Source organism: Peromyscus leucopus, chromosome 2, assembly GCF_004664715.2.
Source record: "Peromyscus leucopus breed LL Stock chromosome 2, UCI_PerLeu_2.1, whole genome shotgun sequence".
In the NCBI taxonomy this organism is placed as follows: domain Eukaryota; kingdom Metazoa; phylum Chordata; class Mammalia; order Rodentia; family Cricetidae; genus Peromyscus; species Peromyscus leucopus.
In genome coordinates this window covers 105061179-105084240 of record NC_051064.1, presented here as the reverse complement: position 1 = coordinate 105084240, position 23062 = coordinate 105061179, and the positions used below count along the sequence as shown (strand labels likewise).

The 23062-nt window shown below is 39.7% G+C and overlaps 1 protein-coding gene across 1 annotated transcript in view; it reads right to left on the bottom strand.

The window, feature by feature from the left end:
• The window catches only part of Pde4b (phosphodiesterase 4B), a 558016-nt gene extending 548287 nt beyond the window's left edge, over nucleotides 1-9729 (bottom strand). The window contains exon 1 of the mRNA XM_028887423.2: nucleotides 9574-9729. The gene's annotated coding sequence lies outside the window, so the exon portion shown is untranslated. The remainder of the gene's footprint in view (nucleotides 1-9573) is intronic.
• Nucleotides 9730-23062: the final 13333 nt, after the last annotated feature.

Sequence of the window (23062 nt, the reverse complement as noted above, 5' to 3'; positions counted from 1 at the left end):
ACAAAGCAACCATATCTCAAGGCGGAAGACAAGTTCCAACCACTGAAGTTGTCCTCTGACCTCCACATACATGCATATATATACATTTTTAAACAGACACACATTTGTGCGTGTACACTGTACACAATGAGATGAACAACTCAACTTACAAAGTATGACCTCGCCTCATTAACTGATCAGCTTTGTTCCATTTTAGCTACTGTCTCTAGCATCTACCACTTATGAAACCACACCCAAATGTTTATTTTCAATAAATTGCTCAAGGCAATAAGACACAGAGAAAAGCAGTATTCTGTCCATATTCCTACTTCCTGGCCACTTTCACATGTCAGCTTTATGGCTAACTGTTCATCATCTAAAAACTGACATAAGGAAGAAGCATTATTCTTATACAAAGGTACAACTTTTACCATGACCTTGCTGGTCAAGTACCTTAAATACTTTACATCTCAAATGTCTAATGAATTTAAAGGATGATTTTTTTTTTTTAAGGGCTGAAGAGTTGGCTCAGTGGTATACTGTTCTTGCAGAAGATTCAAGTTCAGTTCCTAGCATCCACTACAGGGAGCTCTCACTGTTACCTGTAAGTCTGACTGCAGGGAATACAATGCCCTCTGCTGGTGTCTGTGGGCATCTGCATTTATGTCTACAAACTCAAGCACAGATACACACATATATACACAAAATTAAAAATAGAGGGTTTTTTTCTTTAAAGATGTCCCATCACACAAAGTAATTGATGTGACTATTGGCAGCTCTTTTCTAGGTTTGATATTCAATATCTGTCATTATGATTGCTATCTGAAGAAGAGTTTCCTCATTACTAACCATTTAAGAAACCAAAACTATTTCCAACATCTGGATAAGTCTATTGCTATATTGCATCATTCAATAAATCACCATTCTCTTTCCCTCACAATGAACCTTACCTTTGAGAATCCAATGCACAAAAGTAATACTGTGGTGCTGTGTAATTCACCTTCAAAAACCTGACTCAAAATCCTGAGTTATGAAACTCACATTTGGAAATTATCATCCATCTTCTTGTTTACACATGTATAATGCTATTTTTAGAATTTATGTAACATCCTGCAGAGCAAAATAATGCACTTCATATCCATTATTTCATTTCTCTTGTAATAGCCCTCTGAACTGTGGTGAGAATTGTTGCCTCATCCCATTTTAATGGGAAAAAAAATTAACCAAAAACCTCTATTATACTTCTTGATGTGAATAAACAACTCCAAAGTAGAATGCCATCATTAATTGGAAAATAAAACCTCAATTATTTGGGTATTTTCACCAATACCCTACATGTGAATAGCAAAGTAAAATCACTTAGATTCAGTGAATTTTATTCTTTTCTAAGGTAAGCATCTGCTCTTAGGTATTAATCATACATATTATTTAAAAATGAATCAAAATCCATAGTTATAAATGTGTACAACAAAAGGACAGCATTTTATAAGTATATACTACATAACATGGCCAGAGTCTTATTCCTCAGAACCCCATACTTACATGTGGCATTAATTGCAGGGAAAAAAAAATAATTCTCCTTCCTTTGCCACTGACTACAAATGGATATCCTTCCTTAACTTTTAATGCCCCTTAAAGTAACTGTTTGTTTTATAAAAGTGTAAAGTCAGAAGGAAACCTACATTAACTGGTAAAGAGGGTAACCCACCTTGCTAGACATTTTTCCTAATCCAAATGGGAACATGTTTTCTTCAAGGCTCATTGGTATTCTCCAGCTGTATCCGCATCTTACCAAAGTTAAAGCTAAGTAGGAGGTGTGACTTACAGAAATAGAGTTTCCCTCTTAAAGTTTTGCCCATTGAATAAAATGTGAAATCTCTGCTTGGTAATACAAAACAGAAACTCTTATTTTCATGTTATAAAATTTTCATGTTATTCTTTCTGCAATAAGCAATGGAATGTAAGTCTTACAAATTATCCAAAATTTTCACACCTAAACATCTTCAGGATGAGAATGTTTATACAAATTAGCCAATTTTACAATCTAAGATTGGTAATTACAAAGGTTTGTAGACATTAATCTTATTCTTCAAAAATGTAAAGTGTAAAATCATAACAATTTATATATCCAGCTGGTAATGTGTTGGGGTTTTTTTTCCAGGAGTAATAGAAAACTTAACAAATAGTAGAGTAAACCATTGAGGGGTTTAATTTTTCTTCTGGAAAGTTATGTCTGGAGGCAGACAAGGCTGAGCTGACATGTCTTCTCTAAGACTCACCTAGGATCTAATCTTCATTTATTTTCTCCATTCTTCTAAGCATATGGATCTATGTCTAATGGTTGCAAGATGGCTGCTTACCGATCATAACAAAGTCATCAATGCTTAATGGAACGTAAGAGTTCTAGGACCTCTGGCTGCTTGAGATGCCTGCCTTTCATTCAGACCATCTTCATCATTAGAGTCACTCCCAGCTTCAAGGGAGGCTAGAAAGATGAATAAAGTCATCTTTCCAACTTTTGTAGTAGAAGAGTATGAGAGAGAAATTGAGTGAATGAATGGGAAATGAGTCCAGCTACAGCAACTGCCACACTTCCAAACCAATTCAATATAATGCCATCTACTTAATTACCACTGCCATTGTCCTTATCATGGCCAGCACTAATTATGTTCCCCCAAATGATACAACATGTTGTTGGGTAGATGGGTCCACACATCTCTTATTATTGCACATTTTGGATCACATGAAAATATTGTGTTACTCTCAAATTTTAAAAATAAGTTTCCAGACAATTTTCTCATGAATAATAGTTAATTACATAGAGCTATTTCAAGATTCCCTTGTTTGACAAATAACACCAGGAAGAACCTTAGAGATCAATATGATCTGAAGTCATGTTATGTACCTGGGCCCACACACACACTGGTGATTACTATCATCTCAATAATGAACACAGGACTTTCAATTCTTGGTCCTCACTCAGGGTCACCTTGAAAGCTTCAATCTCTACACTGTTTGGAAAAGTAAAGGACTGTAATGAGAGGGCTTTATTTTATGATTTATGATTTTTTTTGACACTTCCCTTTTTTGGCATTGACTTTTTTGGTCTGGTATAAATCATAACACTGCAAAAGCTATCTTTTCTGGAGGAGTTTTAGTAGTCACAGGCAAGTCAACAGGCCCATCCTTTAAGCATAGGCAGACAGCGTTTTAAGAAGTAATTGGAACTACGTTAACAATTACTGCTCTTACATCTTAACCTCTGAATTCAGAAACAATTATGGTTCTGTGGTTATAATTACCTGGATGCATAATGGAAGAAAGATACAGATACGGTTTTCTTTTCTCCTTCAGAAAATCTTCCAGTAAAGACAGCAACATCACCCGGTGCTTTTTCAGTTCCTAACATTTGATGTACTAGAGAACAGTCTCAGAGGGACACTCCTCTCTGTGCAGAAGGAGAATGGCAGACAGCAAAGCAAACAGGAGCAGATGAAAGAAACTACCCAAGGAGTCCTAAGATTGTGGTGTGTGTGTGTGTGTGTGTGTGTGTGTGTGTGTGTGTGTGTGTGTGTTTCCATGCATATGGGGGAAGAGAAAACAAGCACTGTGGGTTGAGTGCCTGTTTGTGTTTCCCACTGTCAGTCTGTTTGAACATCTGTTAGTCCTGCAACATCCTTCTCACCTACTGGCTCTCAAGAGCCTGCCAGAAAAACATATCCTTCAATGTTCAGTGTACCAATCACCATGCTCAGATCAATTGCCACTGTCCTCAGGCCAAGTGACTCTGATCATAAAAATGAGCCACTGAACCTAAGTCCTTCTTGCCAGCCAAGACAAGCCAGAGTTAACACATGAGGATAACAAAAACCCTTTCTAGAAGTCTTCCCTAGGAATTCATCAATCCTCATATTAGATACAAGTTTGAGCTATATGTTCATTTTTCTAGACAATATGGTCATATGTTTTGCATATTTCAAAATATGCCTATTACTAAAAATAAAAATCACCTTTTGAAGGATGTTTTCTCATCTAAAAGGGGTACTAAGTAATCATACCTTCCTATAAACATTCAGTGTCTCCTCAGAAGAAGCCCATGCTGACTAAAGGAAATGTAACATCAGAAACCAGCAAAACCTCAGAATAAATAAGGCCAGCTGCTAGTGAACTGAAGCCACTCAGATTCCCTTATAGCATCTCAAGGTCTCCATTCTCAGATCACTTTCGGCTCTGAGAAATACCATGATTCTGTGAGCTAGCCCTGTGATACAAACTAGGAAACCAGTGACTGAGAACCTGGAACCTTATCTTTATTCCCTTTGGCATCAGCAAGTACTTGTGCAAATAATCATATTTTCTTCTAAGACTTAAAGTGTCCATTGATGAAGGGTTCTTTTAGCACTTCCCCACAGAGGTGGCAAAAGATTAAAAGTACTAATATTTTTCAAATGCTTAAACATAACTTGGAGAAAAACATTTCAGAGAAAATATCATGCAAAGATTTTTGTCTAGGGTTTCAGAAGTAAGATGTGGCTTGATACTTCAATCTCCAACTGCAACAATATGAATTAACTTAGATAAGAACTTTAAACTGAGGTTTCCATAATCTCTCTACAACAAATACATGTCACGGGGAAATACAGCTGAACTACTATTTTCAATTACATTAATGGATAATGTGGCTAAGGATTTAAGCTGTTTAAAGAGCACGTACTCCATTGCAGACATGACAGTGATCATTCATCTCCCTCTGCCTCCTCTACTAGGCACAACCATAAATCCTGGAAATGATGCCACAGACATTCAACAGAGACTCGAAACAGAGGAAAGAGGCTGGTGGACTGGTTGGTGGCCTCTGGCCACAGGAATAACACAGCAGTGAGGTTTACAGGTGCAAAGTCTCCCACCACTAACCTAGCCATAGATAGCAAACAAGATTCATTCTTCCTATATCTAACTAGGGTTGAGCTAAAAACAGCAGGTAGCCTTAAATGCAGACATGGGAATCTAGTCACAACAAGCTCCAGGGCAGAGAATGCTCCTCATTCCTATAGCCTAAAACCAATATCTTTCTTCACCTACAGGAAACCCCCATCATAAGGCAGCAGCAGAATTCAGAGGAAAGTCCAGATGCACCAAACAAAGCAGGCAGACCATAAGCCACTAGGGATTAAACTGTCACTAAAACTGCTGCCCCACAAAAATGGACCCAGATCTGCATGCTAAACATAAAGAGAATAACTACCTGCTGTAATGCATTATTTAAGGAGGACCCAGAGCCTCCTTACATAACAGCAAAAAAAAAAAAAAAAAAAAAGGAAAAAGTCTCTACTGTGTAGTCACAAACTGAATGGGAAAAATTAACTGATACCAACTCTATGCCTTCCATGGAGAAAGTATATGCTTTATGGAACTATCAAGCTATTGAAGTTCTAGCAGATACCACTGCTGAATGAGCAATCCCAGAAGAATTTCAAGTAAGAGAACAATCTGAAGGGACTTACAAACTATTCTGGTATGATTTTAAGAAATAAAGTAAGATTAGAATCCATAACAAGAGGATAGAAAATCTAGGGAGAAGCAAGCAGATCTGAAAAGATCAAATAGCATTTTTAACCATGAGAGAAGAAATCAGTTCAAGGAGCAAATTAATCAATTGATAAGACATCAGTAAGGACAGGAACACCTATGGAATGCCTCTGGACAGCCACCCAAAGGTCTTCCTAATTATCTGTAATTGGAAGGTGATACAGAGATAATAGATTTGACAGGTGAGAAGAGAGGGTCCAGGGTGAATCAAGTAGGACTTCCACAGGCAGTATTGAATAGAGGCAAGGTGGAATAGGTTCAGATATGCTGTGAATTCTTACCAAGAAACACAGGAATCCTCTGGTTACCTATGCACTCAAAAGCCCATGAAGAAACAGTAAAAGCCAACCCACAAGTGAGACAGGAAAACATCAGGGACAAAGAACCTCCCAGGAGCCAATTTATCAACATTAGTGTCTGGAGAACTGTGTCTTCAAAGTAATGAGGAAAACAATTGTCAATTTTGGATTCTCCTCCCAGACACACTATTACTTAAGGACTGGAATGAGATACAGTTTCAAACAAGCAAAAGAGACTCGGAGATTTCTGTCATCATGAGGAATAGAAATCCAAAGGAAGAAGAGAAACCCAGAAAGCAGAGAAGATTTGGCTCAGGTTAAGTAAGCACTGGCTATAAAACAATCAAAAGACCCAATTATATGAAGATGACCTGTAGTATAAAAACATGGTGGAACTACTTTGCTAAAAAAAAAAATTTGATATCAGAGTATCAAGACGATAAAATTATGAGGTCTTTATGTAGTTCTAGAAAATAGACATTTTCATCCACTGTATCTAAGAAGACAAGAAAAGAAGCTAGGCGTGGTAGCTCACACCTATAATCTCAGAACTTTAAAGGTAGGAGGACCCGGAGTTCAGGCTCTCCCTCAGCTACAGAGTGAGTTCAAAGCCAACTTAAGTTACATGAGACCCTGTCTCAATAATGATAATAATAATAATAATAATAATAATAATAATAATAATAATAATAAATTAAATTTTAAAAAGACAAAATGAAAAAGTCTTAAAAACACATTAAAGTCATGAAAATAGATATGAGATATATAATATTCAAATTAATAGACCGAAAAGAGGATACAGAAACTGTAAACCAAAGTTAGGAAGGAAGGACAAATCATGGAAGGATGGAAGGACAAAGAAGTGTCCTTCAGTGCCAATTGACACCACATCTTAGAAGGTAAATTGATTAAAACTGGCCAAATGAGCATGTGCAGGGGACATTGTCACAGATTAGTTTCTCTAGCAAGTCACCTCTGACATTAAATTATAGTGTGTAGTTTCCTTAAATACTACTTTATTATAAACACATGAGGAAGAACTGCAGGTTGAAGCAGCCCTGAAAAGGTGATGTAAATAAACCACAATGTGAGTCATCCCAGGTGCTCCAAAGTTGCAGGGATCCCTTAGAGTTGTGCTGACAAGTTGATCTTCATATTCTGACATCCATTAGCCACTGGATATGGCCGCTCTAGAAGAGAGTATGTGTGACTGTGAACAACAGGGTCCTCTACAACCCCATCACACCCCAGAGTTTGCAGATGCTGAAGGCATTCACTTAAGAACATTCTCAGAGGTTGAGACAGCAAGTCCTTCCCAGGAGAAAAATTCAGCACATCATATTGTCCACCACACTACTTCAAGGTGCTTACAATTAATGCTCAGGGAAACCATGTGTCTGATAATCCACAACCACTTGAAGTTTGTTCTAAATAATACTGCTTGGGTTTCTTAGAAAGAGCAGTAACTTAAGTTTCATGCTGCATTTTTTTTTAATTACCAACATCCAAATCTTTCTAACTCAAGACCTATTTTATTTCTCTCAAGCCTAAACAAGTAGAATAAAGTCATAACAGCTTTACTCTTTACTCCTCCCCATTTCAAACAGATTGTAAGACCACACAAAAATATCTTTCCCAAGCACATATAGACAGCACCTGTCATTATTAAATATTGTCTCAACCTTGACAAGTGACTCCAAGAACATAAAACTATGTATGATTTACTTCTTGCTCCTCAATCAAAACCAATGCTATTAGAAAAGGAAACAGGCATATCTGAGCAGGTACCCTCTAGAGAAATTTAAGATAATTCATCTTGGCAAAATATGCCAAGTTGGAAATAAATGAAGAAGCCAATCAAATGAGGAAATACAAGTAGACACATTGCAAAATTTCTTAGCTCACAGATATATCAGAAAAATAGAAAGATGATGGATCTGTTTGCTAGACATCCCAAATGTATCAATCATGTCATCTCAACTATCTATTCCTTTTAATACTTTATTTGTTTGGTTTTTTTGGTAAATTTGCAAGCTGACATCATTCTGTTTATAAAAATCAAAAATAATAGAAACCAGAGTAAATATGCTCCTTGCTTCGTCCTACAAATATTGATTTGAAGAGCTGAATAGGCCAATTTTACACTGAAAAATACGTGTTTATATTAAAAGGGATTTCTCTTTCCTGGGATGTCAGAAGATAAATGAGGTACACCGAGCAGAAATCACAACTAAATTTCCTCTACCCAAAATGAAATCATCAGCGTTCTCCACCTTCTTGACAATATATGTCCACAAAATTTCCAGGTCCTTCTTCCTCAGGTCATACATAAAAACATTGGGATCTCTAAATTGGGGGTGGGGAGCTGAAAATCATTGCGTAACAAGTGGTCTTAGCAAAAAGAAAATGATATTATGATCTACTAAAACTGCATGGACTTTTATTATTTTAACTATACATTTTGACTTAATTTGCCTTTTCACAGTGTAGCTAGGAACTTGCAAGAACTGGAAAGTGCTACGCCTCAAAGATGCCTGTGATCTATGGAACAGCTATATCTCATAAAGATCTAAGGTGGAGGTGCACAGAATGCATTTCTGTTTAGTAACATCATACACCTGTGATGAAAACCTAAGATACCTGCATGTAATTTTTTAAATCAGTTTTGCTTTAAAATCAGCCCAGGTATGCTGTGTCATGCGAATGATGAACACCTGATTAAGAACTAGTCCTTTCCACCTTCCTCTTCATACTTGGTCAACACAGTGGCTTCCTCTGGCTCAGGTTTTTTTGTGTTGAGTGTAGCACATGGAAGACAGTGTGTGAGGGAGAGAGGAAAACAGAACAGGGAGAGGAGACAGAACAGAAGTAAGTGAGATGAGGATCAGCGGGTCTCCTGCTCCCCAGTCTTGGAGCTTCTCAAGGCAGCCCAGGCACCAGAGCTTGCCAAAAGTTCTGGGCAGAGCCTTGGCTCTGCAGAGGCTTGGTTAAGCCCGGTTGGGGACCCAGCTACCTAGGTGTGCCAGAGCCTCCTGCTGCAGCGAGCCTGCAAACTCTGGGCAGTTGGCCCCCAGGCACCACCAGCACATCACCGCCCACTCGGGGCTCCGCTCGGGGAATCCTTCTGCCTGGCCACGTCCCTAGGCTCGCTCTGCTTCCCAGGGACTGACTGGCCAAGAGGTCCAAGGGCCGAGCGGCCGAGACTGAGAGTGCCCAAGGGAAGGGCTCCGTGGGAGGACTGGTTCCCAGGGGCGACCAGAACGCGCCGAGGCTGCCATACCGGCCTGGAGGCTCCAGAGACCGCAGTTGGTGCGGCCACGGTGCGGTGCAGCGTGGTGCGGCGCGGCGGGAGGCGAGGCAGCCTCAACCTCAGGCTGCGCTCCCGCGCCAGGCTGCCCCGTGGGCGAACGCTGGAGATCCGGGGAGAGCGACCCGCTGCCTCATCTCAGGATACCGCGGGCACCCAGGCGGGGCCACCAGCCCGCGCTTGAGAAGCTTGGGTACCTCTCCCGCGCCTCCGGACCCCGGACCGCCACCGACTGATCCCCGAGCCGCTGCTCCCCTACGCCTCTTGCTCCAGCACTGCGCGGTACCGGAGACCCGGTCGCCTTGACTGGATGCTGCGGCCACCGAGGCCACCACCTGTGAGCCACCGCAGCCGGGGCCTCTGGACCGTAGCCCTTGGCTCCTTTCCTCTCCCTCCTACCTGGCCGAGCTCTCCGGCACTCCACGCGCACGACCGCGGGGGACTTTTGCAGAAGCTCCCTCACTGCCAGCCGGCGCTCTCTGCAGCCTCCTTCCACCGCGGCTGGAGGATTACGCGCAGCCCTGCGTGCCCATCAGCCGGTGCGGACGATCCCGGGTGGAACCTCAACTCGCCAGCCCCCGCCCCCATTCATAATCCCCGCGGCCGTCTGCCACTACACGCCGCCCCCGCCCCCGTGCTCGTTCCCGCTCACTGGCCCTGCGATGTGTCAGTGGCTCGCTGTTCATCTGCCACCCAGACAGTACCAAGGGCTCCCGCACCTCCTGGCTGCAAGAAAGGGGGATGGGGGCCCCCGGGGGTGGGCGGGTGAAGAGAGCCTGGCTCATCACTCAAAGAGACGGTGGGAGCGCAGGAGCCCACTGCTCTCCTGTTGCACAAAGGACTCCCTGAGGGATCAGCTTTGAACCAAAGGGTCATATCACTGCTGAGGATGTGCTCCAGCAACAGCCTGAGAGAGGGTCCCATAACTTAGGGATGCGTGTGACTCAGCAACAGGCTTAGGCACTGGAACCTGCACTACTGATCCTGCTTTAAGAAAACAGATGGGCGGAGTCCTGCCACCGTGTGTGTGTGTGTGTGTGTGTGTGTGTGTGTGTGTGTGTGTGTGTGTGTGTGTGTGTGTGTGTGTTCCTAGTTATCCAGCTATTCGGTCCTTTCGGTCAGAACGTACGAGGAAAAGAGGAAGCCAGCGAAGGGGTGACTTTGTACCTGGAACTACTAACCCAATCAGAGACCAAACTTTCATGGATGCTTTAGCCCAGCTCTCTATTCATCCCCATGACCTAATGGGCATTTTGCACTGAGCACAGAACATGGTATCAGGGCGGCGGTATGAGGATGGTTGGGACACTAATCCGGATCCCAGCAGCTTGCCGTCTAATGGGAGAAACAGCCATAAAACCCGAAATGGGCAATCTAAACATTCCACTCTGAAACATGTCACAATTGCCCCCAGTGAAGGCAAGTTTCTTTGTGTGAGAAGGAGATAAGGTCAGGAATTTAGAGTCTTTCTGAACTATCCATACTAAAGGGCATCATATAAAGGCTCACCAGGGAAGAGGCGGTAACTTTCCATATTCTTCCCATTGACCCAAACCACACAGGACAGGGGACACCCATACCATCTGGGTGATGGGACTTTACCGACTCCTGCTGTGCACTGTTTCCGCCAACACTACAGGAAAACCCCCAGATCTCCCGTGGTAACGTTGCCAACTGTCCAGTGGCTGTTCTGCTTTTCCGGCTTTTTGCTTTGTATTATATGTCATCCACTGCATCCATTACCTTGAAATTGAGCCCAAAGTTAATAACCCAAAGACAATGGGCCTCTGGAGAGAAGCCAAAAAACCCTGCAATGTCATGATTCTGACATAGTCTCTTTTTCTGAACTACAGTGAGAATTAATTAGCTAGGCTTATTAAGTATGAAGACATCATTGTCCAAAGACACAGTGAATGGGAGCCTAAAATGTGATTTAATCTAAGTAAAATAGAACCAAGTTGAGTCGCATGCTCCCCTTCTCTGGATATTGAAACTGGAAAAATTAGTAGCTACTAAGTCTTTTGAGGTTATTCCATCTTTTTCAGAAAAAAAAAATCAGTCCAAATCATTCTTGTTACAAATAATTAAATAAATTGATCATAGCATTAGTTATTTAAACACTTTTCCTGCCTCTTGTTGGAATTTATACACTCTAACAGAGAATGGGGAGAGATTTAAATAGCATTTTCTTCAAATTTATGCATATTTTACTCATAAACTCCAAAATACTTTCAAAGGTTGCCAAGATCAGTTGCATTTGGCCAGAAGTTGCATGGAAAAGTCCTTAGGGGAAGCAGTTTGAATTAACCAGTGAGACAATAGGAGATACAAGCAAAACAACAGAGTGCCAAGAAATGAAGACCCTATGACAAAATGCAAAAACTGTCTCTCCAAAGCTAGAATAGATGTAATAGAATCAGGAGCAAGGCAGAAAAGAAGTACACACAGAGAGGGTGATGTGAACAGAGGTGCTTGCTTTTCAAGGAACACAGCAAACCTGAGCAAGCAAAACCACGATTCTCAAAGAGGCTGAAGGCAGTATGAAATACAGAGGCTTGGGCCCTGCTTAATTTAACAATTTACAACAAAGTGTAGGCATTTTTGGTTTGAGAATACTAAAGTTACCTTGAAGCTTAACTTAAAGAACTTTCTCCAAAGACTTGTAATCATAAAAAGTAATAATCCACTCAATAATGATTAGTAACATAGAAGAAACTGACCCTGAAAGAAAAAGAGATGGACACAGGATGATACCAAGACATTAGCACAGTTCCAAAAGAAACATCAAAACTTACCAATGTGTACCTGGGAAATGTTCCACAGAGTCGGTACAATTCTGGCTGACTTTTATAGGAATAGGAGGATTAAATGAAGAAGAGGATGGGAAGGCAGGGTAAAGGAAAGAATATGGGCAGAACAACTAACACTAAAGGGTCTTTGAAAAACAGTTTGGAAATCAACTACTGTAGAAACTTTCGTGTGTGTGAGTGTGTGTGTGTGTGTGTGTGTGTGTGTGTGTGTGTGTAAGGAATTTAAATGGAATCACCATATAATGACGTAGACAATTCCCTGACAACATGTCTTATGCCAACAAGCAAAAACTCCAATGCCAGGAATGGATTACATGTTGTTGAATCATTAGCCAAAGAGGTCCCATGGGCACCTACCCACCGCCCCCACTCCCCACCCCAAAACGCAGGCTATTACTCTACATATGATTACTCTATGTAACCCGATGGTAAGGCCCTATGGGAAAAGATAGAACTTACTTATGTCATCAAAACTAAAGAAACTGAGATGGTGCCTCACTAGAAGCTTCTCTCCTACTGACTAGTGTTCGTGATGCTAGATGGTACATTCTATACTGCTGGGGGAGAAAAGTAACCATTGCTTTTACCCAGCTACAAACCCTGCAACCTGCAATGGTGGCTGGCCTGAAAGATACACCAGAGCTGCAGTGGCGCAATGCTGTGGGAATAACCAAACACTTTATGATTGAATTTAGGGCCCACTCTGTGAGATAGAACCCATACCTATCACTGCTAAAGTGGTCAAGATCCTGAGACTACAGAGGTCATGGGCCTGTATGAAAACCTAATACTATTATTCTGCTAAAAGAACATAGCAATATAATGATTCCTAATGATGTATTACTATATGAACAATGACATACTCCTAATAACATATGCCACAGAACAAAGCATTGTTCAGCCCTTGTTGGTTTTAATGCAGCGGCGCAATGTTATTCATTAAGTGGCACTGTTACCATGAGAGAAAAACCACCAGGTGTGACAAAACCCACTGTAAGAATTTTATTGGGAGAAGGGAGGGACAGAAGAGAATGTGATCAGGCCTGTGGAAGACATGTGCACAGAGAGGGGGAGGGGTCAGAAGAAGAGAGAGGAGTCTGTGTCCCACTTCTTAGGGATTCCCTTGCACAAGCGCATATGGGCGCCACACATGTACTTGGATTGTGTGATCACACTGCGTGCAAATTATGCAATCACAGATTACGTAGGATGTAAGGCCCCTTACTTGGCTACTGAACTGTGCATGTGCAGTCATGTAGCTGGAGGCATGGCCACGAATTCCAAAATCACTCATCAAAGAAGCTTCTTCCTACAGGAGATGCTAACTAAGAGATCTACAACTGGGTAATGTGCAGTCGTAGAGTTTGGAACAGTCAGCACTAAATGGAATGTCTTTATCAAATGTTTGTCCTCAAGGCCCAGGGATTTATGCAGAAGAAGAGACAAGAAGATTGTAAGAGCCAGAGATGGTGGATGACTAAGGAAAGAGACACAAGAAGATTCATGCACATATGAACTCACAGAGACTATTACAACATGCACAAGACCAGTACAGGTTCAAACCAGCAAAATACCAGCACTGAGAAGAGGAAGTGAACACAAAGTTTCTGTCATCGCCACCAAGTAGATATTTGCAATAAAAGGAATATGAGTTTTCTCCAATGGAATGACACTGGGTATATCAACCATACTCCAAGATAAGGCCCATGCCCAGTAGTTAGCCTTCACAAAACAGCCTCTCTCTCTCTCTCTCTCTCTCTCTCTCTCTCTCTCTCTCTCTCTCTCTCTCTCCCCCTCTCTCTCTCTGTGTGTGTGTGTAAGTTGTTGTTTTTTTAATCATGCTGTAATATTTGTGTATGAAATGCCTTGCCATATAGATGTTAATTAATGTAGTGTGTAAGAGACATCAAAACCTTGCATGATCATCTTCTTCCCCAAATAAAAACTCAAGTGAGAGACAAGAAGGATGAAATGAGATAATATAAAAAGAATAAGAAAAAGAAAGGAGCTGTCACAGAAAGAAAATAACATTATAAAACACACAAAAGTTATGAGACAGCAAGAACAGATATGAAAGTGCCTTAGTACAAGTAAAGAGATGGTTTCTAAATGATATGAAAGGGTTGTCTTCTTCTGTTGAAATACAGCACCCATAACTAGCATCTGTGAAAACAAACCTTACTGGTAGATCAGTTAAAAAAAAAAAAAAAAAAAAAAAAAAAAAAAAACCTTCCATTCTTGAAACTTCAGGAAAAGGACTTGAACCCACATGATGAAAACAAACCCCATGTAGTAGAAAGCACTGATCCATAAGGGTTGAGCCAAGACACATATTGACAAATCATTGAATTTTTTTCAGACCCTTCTCATTTTTATCATGTTAAGTTACAAAATTTTGAACATAGAGGAAACATTTTAAAGCTAAAAATAGAAAAGGTGAATTTTAAAGGAAAATAAATAAATCATTTTTCTTCGAAGCACCATTCAGAGCCTAATGCCAATGATATAGCATAGGACTATCTCAAGGAAAGACTACAGAACTCCAAAGAGCCTTCCAGGCCGAGCTGCTCATCAGACGCAAAGGGCCAGTTTAAAACATTACAAGTCAAAAAGCATGCCTTGCCTATGAAGGAATAAGTCTGGGAAAATGTTCTATGAGGAACTGCTGGTGAATAGTGAACACACATCTTACTCTAAGACTAAGAATGTAAAAATACGAATGACGTCATGGGCAGGATTTTAGAGCATGGAATGACACAAGTCACCAAACTCAGAAGGAAATGAAAAAGGTGACTGTACTTGTAGTTAGCTCACTGGCTGACTCATCTGGAGTTGCTGAGGTTGACAGTGTCATTTAAGGCTGACATATAAGTGGCAGACTAAGCTTCTGCAATAATATAAAGATAGTCCCTAAGAAATTCAACGTTTAAACAAAATACTATATGGATAAAATGCAGTGTAGAGAATGTATGTCAGTTATCATTGTTTATAACTAATGGTTGTATAGAAAATAAGAGCATTTGACTATTATATAAAGATATAAAAGTACCCACTACAAGTCAAATCTATACCTCAAAACACACTTTTCTAAACATACTTGTGTACATGTATATATACACTGTGTAACAAACATGTGCATACACCTCCTCATATATATTCAAATATAATGAGACAACTATCTCTCAACTGGTAATTAGTTTCAAGACATTTTTAAGGATAAATAAACTGCATTTAAAAAAAAGTCAATGCTCCGTCTGAGAGCTACATAGGAAGATTCAAATTGTAGAAAAGAAAAGGAAGGTTACACATACAAACCCCAACTCCACATATACAGGGAAAAAAGAAAAGAAATGACAAGAATAAGGCAGAAGCTGTGAGAGATGAGTCAGATCAAAACAAATACTGTGTGAGAAAAAAATAATAGTGTATGCAAAACCAAAAGTAAAAACTGCAGTGAAGACGTGAAAGCTGTGAGTGTCTGTGAACCAAGTGCAGAGAACAGCACACTCAAAGCAGGTATTATAGGAGACAGAAAGACGGGCTGAAAGGAAGAAGCAAAGCCAGGAGAGCCTCTTCATGTCTCCAGTCTGAATCTGGGTATAATCACACCCAGTGCCTCAAAAGTGGAGATGGCATGTCCTTTTCAAGACCTAATTTACATCATTTTTTATGAATGTAAAATTGAGGGAAAGAATTATCATTGCTATGGTTTGAACATGAAGGGTGACTCAAAAAACCTCATGTATTGAAGCCTTAGTCACAACCTCGGAGTACTACTGAGGAAGGTGACAGGTAGTCTTGGAGGAGCGTGGCTGGAGGAAGTAAGTCACTTGAGCCATGAGGATTGTATTTCATCCCAGGCCCTGTCTACTTCTCCCTCTGAGGATCAGAACTTTGGAGAGTGTAGGTCAGATGTTTCCTCCTTTAAGTTGCTTTGCTCAGGTATGTCGCAGAGACCTAATGTGACCAACACTCATACATCACATAAGAAAGATAAGATGCAAAGAAATAATGGGCTGTGTACAATGTTCTGCAATCATCATTAAACAGGCCTAAAGATGAATAGAAAATCAAAACAACAGAAATACTTCCACTTGGGAATTATAAACTAAAACTACTTACTGATTCCTAGGAACAAAATTAGCAACTTCTAGAAATCACAATATGTGAAAACACTATCAGAATTGTGTGGTGCCATTTTACCTACGTTAATAGATTAAGCACAGTTGGAAGGTTAGAAAACTAATGACTAAATAAACAAAAGGAAAATAGAAGAAATGAAATAAACAATTTAGGGGGCTCAGTACATCAGTTAGAAAAGGAAGTTGTCCTAGCCAGCTTCTCTGTTGCTGTGATAAAACTCTGACCAAAAGCAACCTGGGGGTGGACAGAGATATTTCATCTTAACAACCCCCAGGTTATACTCCATCACTGAGGGAATTCAGGACAGGAACCAAGAGGCAGGAACTGATTCAGAGACTGTGGAGGAATGATGCTTATTGGCTGGCACCCTGTGCCTTGCTCTGTTTGATTTCTTATCCAACCCAAAACCACCAGCCCCAAGGGCAGCACTGGTCATAGTGAGCTGGACCCTCCCCACATTAATCACTAATCAGAAAAATGCACCACAGTCTCATCTATAGGCCAGTCTGATGGAGGCAATTTGTCAGTTCAGAGTCCCTCTTCCCAGGTGACTCTGCTTGTGTCAACGAAGACTATTCTGCACAGAACCTAACCAGAACTAAGATGTAATTCCCTGGTGGGGATGCGATTCAATGGCAGAGGACTAATGTAATTTCTGCAAAACCCTGGACTTTGAAGAGCTGCTTTTTGAAAATAGAAACATAATGCCAGGTGTGCTAGCTCACGCCTTTAATCTTGGGGGCTCAGAGGCAGAGGCAGGTGAATCTCTATGAGTCTGAGGCCACCCTGTTCTACAGAATGAGTTCCATGACTGCCAGGGCTACACAGAGGAAACCCTATCTCGAAAAACCAAAGGAAAATAGAAACATATCGCCAAAATAATTGCTCAACCAATCAATCAAGAAAAACTATATAAATATAAAAATAGACACAACAAAGAAACAGAGGATGTTAATATACCCCTAATGACTAATTTAATCATAGTACAATTTCCCTTGCATTTAAAATATTTTTTCTCCCTTAAGAGAGAAATTAAACACTATAATATCAAAGATATAGCACCTCCATTGGGAATGCCTGTTCCACTACAAGGGAAAAAAATATTTGAGAGCCTGTGCTAAAGGGATACTTTTAGTTGAAAATATAATTAAATAAGTCTGACAGAGAAAAAAAGATTTTAAAAATGAGAAAATCTTCAGTGACTCATATCCCTCTAAACAAATTACCAAGTCAGTAAGATTTTCCCAAGGGAATTTTACCACTCTCTCAAAAAATGGGCTACTCTTAGAATGTGTAAACTACCAAACAGTTGTAGATTTAACTTTGTAAATAACTTCAATTTTATAAAATATGTGGCATTGATCACATAAAAAACTTCACATAAAAAAACATATCAATCAATCTTACTTATAATGTTATTTAGATAAATAATCATAGAGGAACATCCAAAGAGCAAAATACCATAGGATTATCTCTAGAAATATTGAGGTACCATTTGAAAACATCAGGAACATTCTTCATTTAAAAATTCTCATAGTTACCTAGGCAAGTATGAATGTTTTCATTGCAAGATTAAAAAAAAAAAGTACATCCACTAAAAAAAGGCTGTATCCAAAGACAAGATATTAAAGGCAATTCCACAAAAATGAGATGAAAGTACAAGGCAATGTTATAACTACTTTTTAATGTCACGATGGGCTTATAAAGTCAATGCGGAAAGGAGAAATGGAGTGTTGAAGTTAAGGACGTATGTGTGGTTTATTTTATGTGTCAATCTGACCTAGACTGTTGCAGGATATTTGATCACACTGTGTGAAAGGCACCTTCTGATTGGTTTAATAACAAGCTGAATGGCCAATAGCTAAGTAGGAGAGAATAGGCAGGAGTTCCAAGAGAGAGGAACTCAGGAAGAATCTGAGGTGCATGGCATTAAGCCAGTGAGAGGCAGAGGGAATCTGACATACAGTATGGAGGAGAGGTAACGAGGCACTTGGCATAATGTAGATTAATATAAATGGGCTAATTTAAGTTATAAGAGCTAGTTGGGAACAAGCCTAAGCTAAGGCCAAGCTTTCATAATGAATAATAAGTCTCTATGTCATTATTTGGGGGCTGACAGTCCAAAGAAAGTCTGACTGCATTTGGTGCCCAACATGGGGCACATATATCCACAAATGGCCAAAGAAAGCTGAAAAAATTTCAAGACACAGAGCCATGTGGGTTTTCTGTTAACAGCTGTCTCTCAAGTAGGCCCCGTGCTCACAGTGAACAGAGGTACAGCTCCTTTAAAGGACCCTGCTGTGCAGTCAAGCACTTGAGCAGCCAGCTCAATATGCTACCCAACACTGGGGAGAAATACCCCTTGCCATGTGGCTTACCGGCATCTTCACATATTGCTTGTCATGGCAGCGGCTGGCAGTGTTTCCTAGACATAGCCTTCCACTTCCCAGAATTCTCCTCTCTCCTTGTCCCACCTATACTTCCTTCCTAGCCACTGGCCAATCAGTGTTTTATTTATACAGAATGATATCCACAGCACTTCCCCTTTTCCTTTTTCTTTTTCAAAAAGGAAGGTTTTAACTTTCACATAGTAAAATTACAGATAACAAAACAATTACCAAGCAAGAATTACAGTTATAATATCTAGTCTATTTATAGTAACTAGTTTATTTGGCAAAATTAAAGAAGATGTCCTATCTATCTTATATTTATGAGTCTAAGGTTTTATATCTAACTTATCTTTTATTTATTTATTTATTTATTTTGGTGTAGCTTTGCACCCTTTCCTGGAACTCACTTGGTAGCCCAGGCTGGCCTCGAACTCACAGAGATTCACCTGCCTCTGCCTCCCGAGTGCTGGGATTAAAGGTGTGCACCACCACCGCCCGGCTAACTTATCTTTTATCATAACTAAGGAAAATTATAACTAGTCTTCATTCTTTACCATATATTTGCTTATAGACTGTTTACCTTATTTACATGCAGCCTTACTCCTTAGGTTATTTTGGTAGATAAGACTTATAGATTTATAGTCACCTATGCTTGTCATCTCTATAGTTACGTTAGCTAGGTTATTCAGATTTACAGATACATAGGTCAGATGGACAGGTAATCTTCAAACACTTCATAGACCTAGAGAATGTGGCATTTAAATAACTTAGAATTCTGTTGACGTGAGACACAATTGCTCCTGGCAGCACCAATTTGATCCCAAGAGAATGCTGGGCTTCTAAGACATTTCCATTTGGAAGTTTGTCTTCTTGGCACAAAATGGCCTACTGGGCAAAGAACTGCCCTTGCCTCGACTGCTGACAGTACAAATCCTTCCTGGACAATCTGTCCTTTCTGGACAAGCAGGACACAAGGAAAGTGACCACTGTACTCTGCCTAGACAGGGTAAGATGGTCTTTCAGAATTCCTGCTTTTGAAAATGGTCTGTCAGAAACTCTAGACCTATAGCCAATTTTAATGCACCAACAATGCTGAGAAACATTAGGTGACTGTCCAAGCTGCCAGCTGTCTTGGTCTACTCTTGCAAGATTCCCAAAAGTTGCTTGCATCCATCTACCATTTCTCAGGTACCATTATATTCCTTCTCAGGTCTTTGATGGTATTGAAGACTAGCAGTTGTAGTTACATATATATATATATAATCTTAGAACATATTAAGTATTAGATTCAGGTTCTTTAGGATAGAATACCTTTTGGAATGATCTTTGTAACATACCATTTACCTATGCTCTAGACTTCTCTGGATTTTAGTATGTGTTTCTTGCTTGATATTGTTCACATTGATTGTAGTTCCATCTTATCTAGGTCATTATCCCTTATTACTCCTGGACAATATTTGATAACCATTCCTTTGTATATAGTCTTGTATTAAGTTAGAGCCTTCTTATTTAGACAAAAGGGGGAGATGTAGTGGGTAGCCATTCCAGCTTTGGTCTGGAAGTTCCAACCCCCATTGAGGCTTCGGTAACTATCACGCCTATAAGGGCAGAGCCAAGAGAGGGCCCTGAAGACCTGAGATCCGGATCTCTTGTTTCCTGAACCCTGGACCCTGGAGGTGGACCAAGCAGAGTTCTCCAGAGAACACCATCAGACTGTGCTGCGTCTTTCCCAGACCCTGCAACCTACCTATCCCTTCATTTGTAAATTATGCCACTAAATAAATCTCCCTTTTAACTATGTGGAGTGGCCTTAATAATTTCACCAATACCAGTTTTTTGGGGGTCCAGCCTGCAAAGAGTATGTCTAGGGGCTTCTCAGCCACCATTATCAAGGGTGCTATTTCCTCTTAAGAAATACTTTACATAAAGAGGTATACATCAATATCATATGAGTACATATGTCTTTTTCATTCTGTTTCTCTGGGGAACCCTAACTAATGGACAGATAAAATCATCATTTATAAAATAAATGTGAGAATATCTAATGCAAGTAAATCAATTAAAAATCATTAAAAATAGCTAATACATCAACATATAGAAGATATACAGAACCAAGTAAAATTATATAAAGAATAAAATACCTCACATTGGCAACAAAAAGCTGAAATATCTAACAATAAGTTAATCAGGGGGTGTATAAGGTTTTTATAAAGAAAACCTTTGAATAGATCATAGGATCAGGAACTCTGAATTAGTGTATTAATTCAATAACAATAAAACATGCTTATTTTAGAACCAGAAATGTGAATTCTAAATTCCATATAGAGGAATAAACCAGAAGGAAATCATAGAGAAAATTAGCAAATAGCTTAATCTAAAAGCCATGAAAAGTAGACTGAAAAACTAGGCTATCTTGAAAAAAAGAAAAAGAAAATTTTATATACCAAAAATTAAAAGAGGAAATTTTAAAGAAATAAAAACAAGCATTATAGGTACAGTCAGGGTCAAAGGATGACCTGCAATCAAGATCCTCTCATTCATTGCTGGGGGAATATAAATTAAATCAACTTCTATGGTAACAATTTAGTCATGTAGATTTACATTAAAAATTCATTTATGTCCTGACCCAGAAACTCCATTTTTAACACATTTCAGGGGTTAAGTATGCTAAGATGAACTGAAAATAGTGATAGTTACCACAATCAGCCCACATTTGAAATAATGCATTATACAAATCCATTTGTTGTGGTATTTTAGAAATAACAAAGGCTTGGAATTAGCCTAATACTTTTAAAACTAAACTACAATCATACAATAGAATATTACTATATATCCATTAAAAATCAAGCAAACGCTTACTGTGAATAGACAGAATTTCCAAAATGTATTATAACCTTTAAAAAATCAGTTGGTTACCTTTGGGTCACAAAGGAATAAACATTAAAATATGTATTGGCTTCAGTGAATATGTACTTTAAAAATTCCTCAATGACTACTCAGCCCACAAATGAAGTGGTAACCTACAGAAGTGGAATGGGGCCTGGGACACATGTAGCAAGTGAGGTGTTACATTGTTTGATTTAAGAAACATGGTAATTTTTATCTAGTTAAGTGTTAAGGAAAATGCATTTAAAAGTCATTAGAGGTAATGTGAATTATGTGTTCTGATCTCATGTACTCCTTTTGATCTTAAGGGAAAATCTGACGTGCCACAGAACAATACTAGTACTGAAAGTGATTTCTTTCCATGAAAAGGTCAAACTAATTTTCACATGAAAGGTATAATCATGTTAGCAGGCATGATTCACATGGCTATTTCAGGTACATAACCTTCCTTTTTAGTTAATTAATCATATACTGAACTGTCAAAAGGAATGACAACCTCTAAAGTTACCCATAGCCCTATTTGAAAGCTTTTTTATACTAGACTTCAGACCAAGATGGGCTGACGTCAAAGCATGAAGTTGATCCTTGTGACTTAGTGAACTTGTAATGAACTACAGATTCACCTCTGCTATTCTCAAACGTCAGTCCTTAAATTCGAGCAACTGTTGCTCTGATAAGGCCAACCTCATGACAATGCACAGATTATACTATACAGAGCCACCAGCAAAAGTTCAAAGTAAGGGCCAATGCCAGCACTTGGTCAACAGAGATGTATGCAGTGCGGAAGACTACAGCTATGCCTTGGCTTTGCCACCTTGACTAGCTTTTGAGAGATGACCTCTTTTAAAGTGAAAGCTCTGTTCCAAGGCAATTCAGATTTCCTGGTTCTGCCCTCTACAACCTACTTCACAAATAAACTTCAGTTTCTCCTAGGTTTCTAAAGTATAAATATGGGCTATAACATGAGATATTTGAAACTCCAATGAAGCCGGGTGTTGTGGTGCACACCTTTGATCCCAGCACTTGGAAGCAGAGGCAGGTGAATCTCTGTGAGTTCAAGGCCAGCTTGGGCTACAGAAAGAGTTCCAGGACAGTCAGAGCTAAAAGAAAGAAAGAAAGAAAGAAAGAAAGAAAGAAAGAAAGGAAGGAAGGAAGGAAGGAAGGAAGGAAGGAAGGAAGGAAGGAAGGAAGGAAGGAAGGAAGGAAGGAAGGAAGGAAAAGAAAGAAAGGAACTCCGTTGATTCCATTTGTAGTGAGAACCAGCACTGTTGATAAAATCAACAGCCTTCTTTCTGCTGGGATTAAAGCAACCTCCTGGCAGAAGTTGTCAGGTTTCTTGGAAAGCCTTGACTATCTGCAATATGTGATATCTTGTTATGCACACAATAATATGTACTCCCCAGAGCTACTGAAAGGTTGGAAAAGAAAATGTATGCAGAGTTCTTGGCATGAATTTGAGTCATTAACTTATTTTCTCACTAGTGAACAGACTTAATTTACTTGGCCACAATAAAAAATCAAAGAATTTCCATGAATTTTCATATCAGTAAATCATTATCTAAGGTTCAGGAGAATTCCGAACATAATGTATTAACCAATTACTGTACTGTCTGAAGACTTACATTGTCTGAACCACAATCCTTAGAAGTTACAGCAATG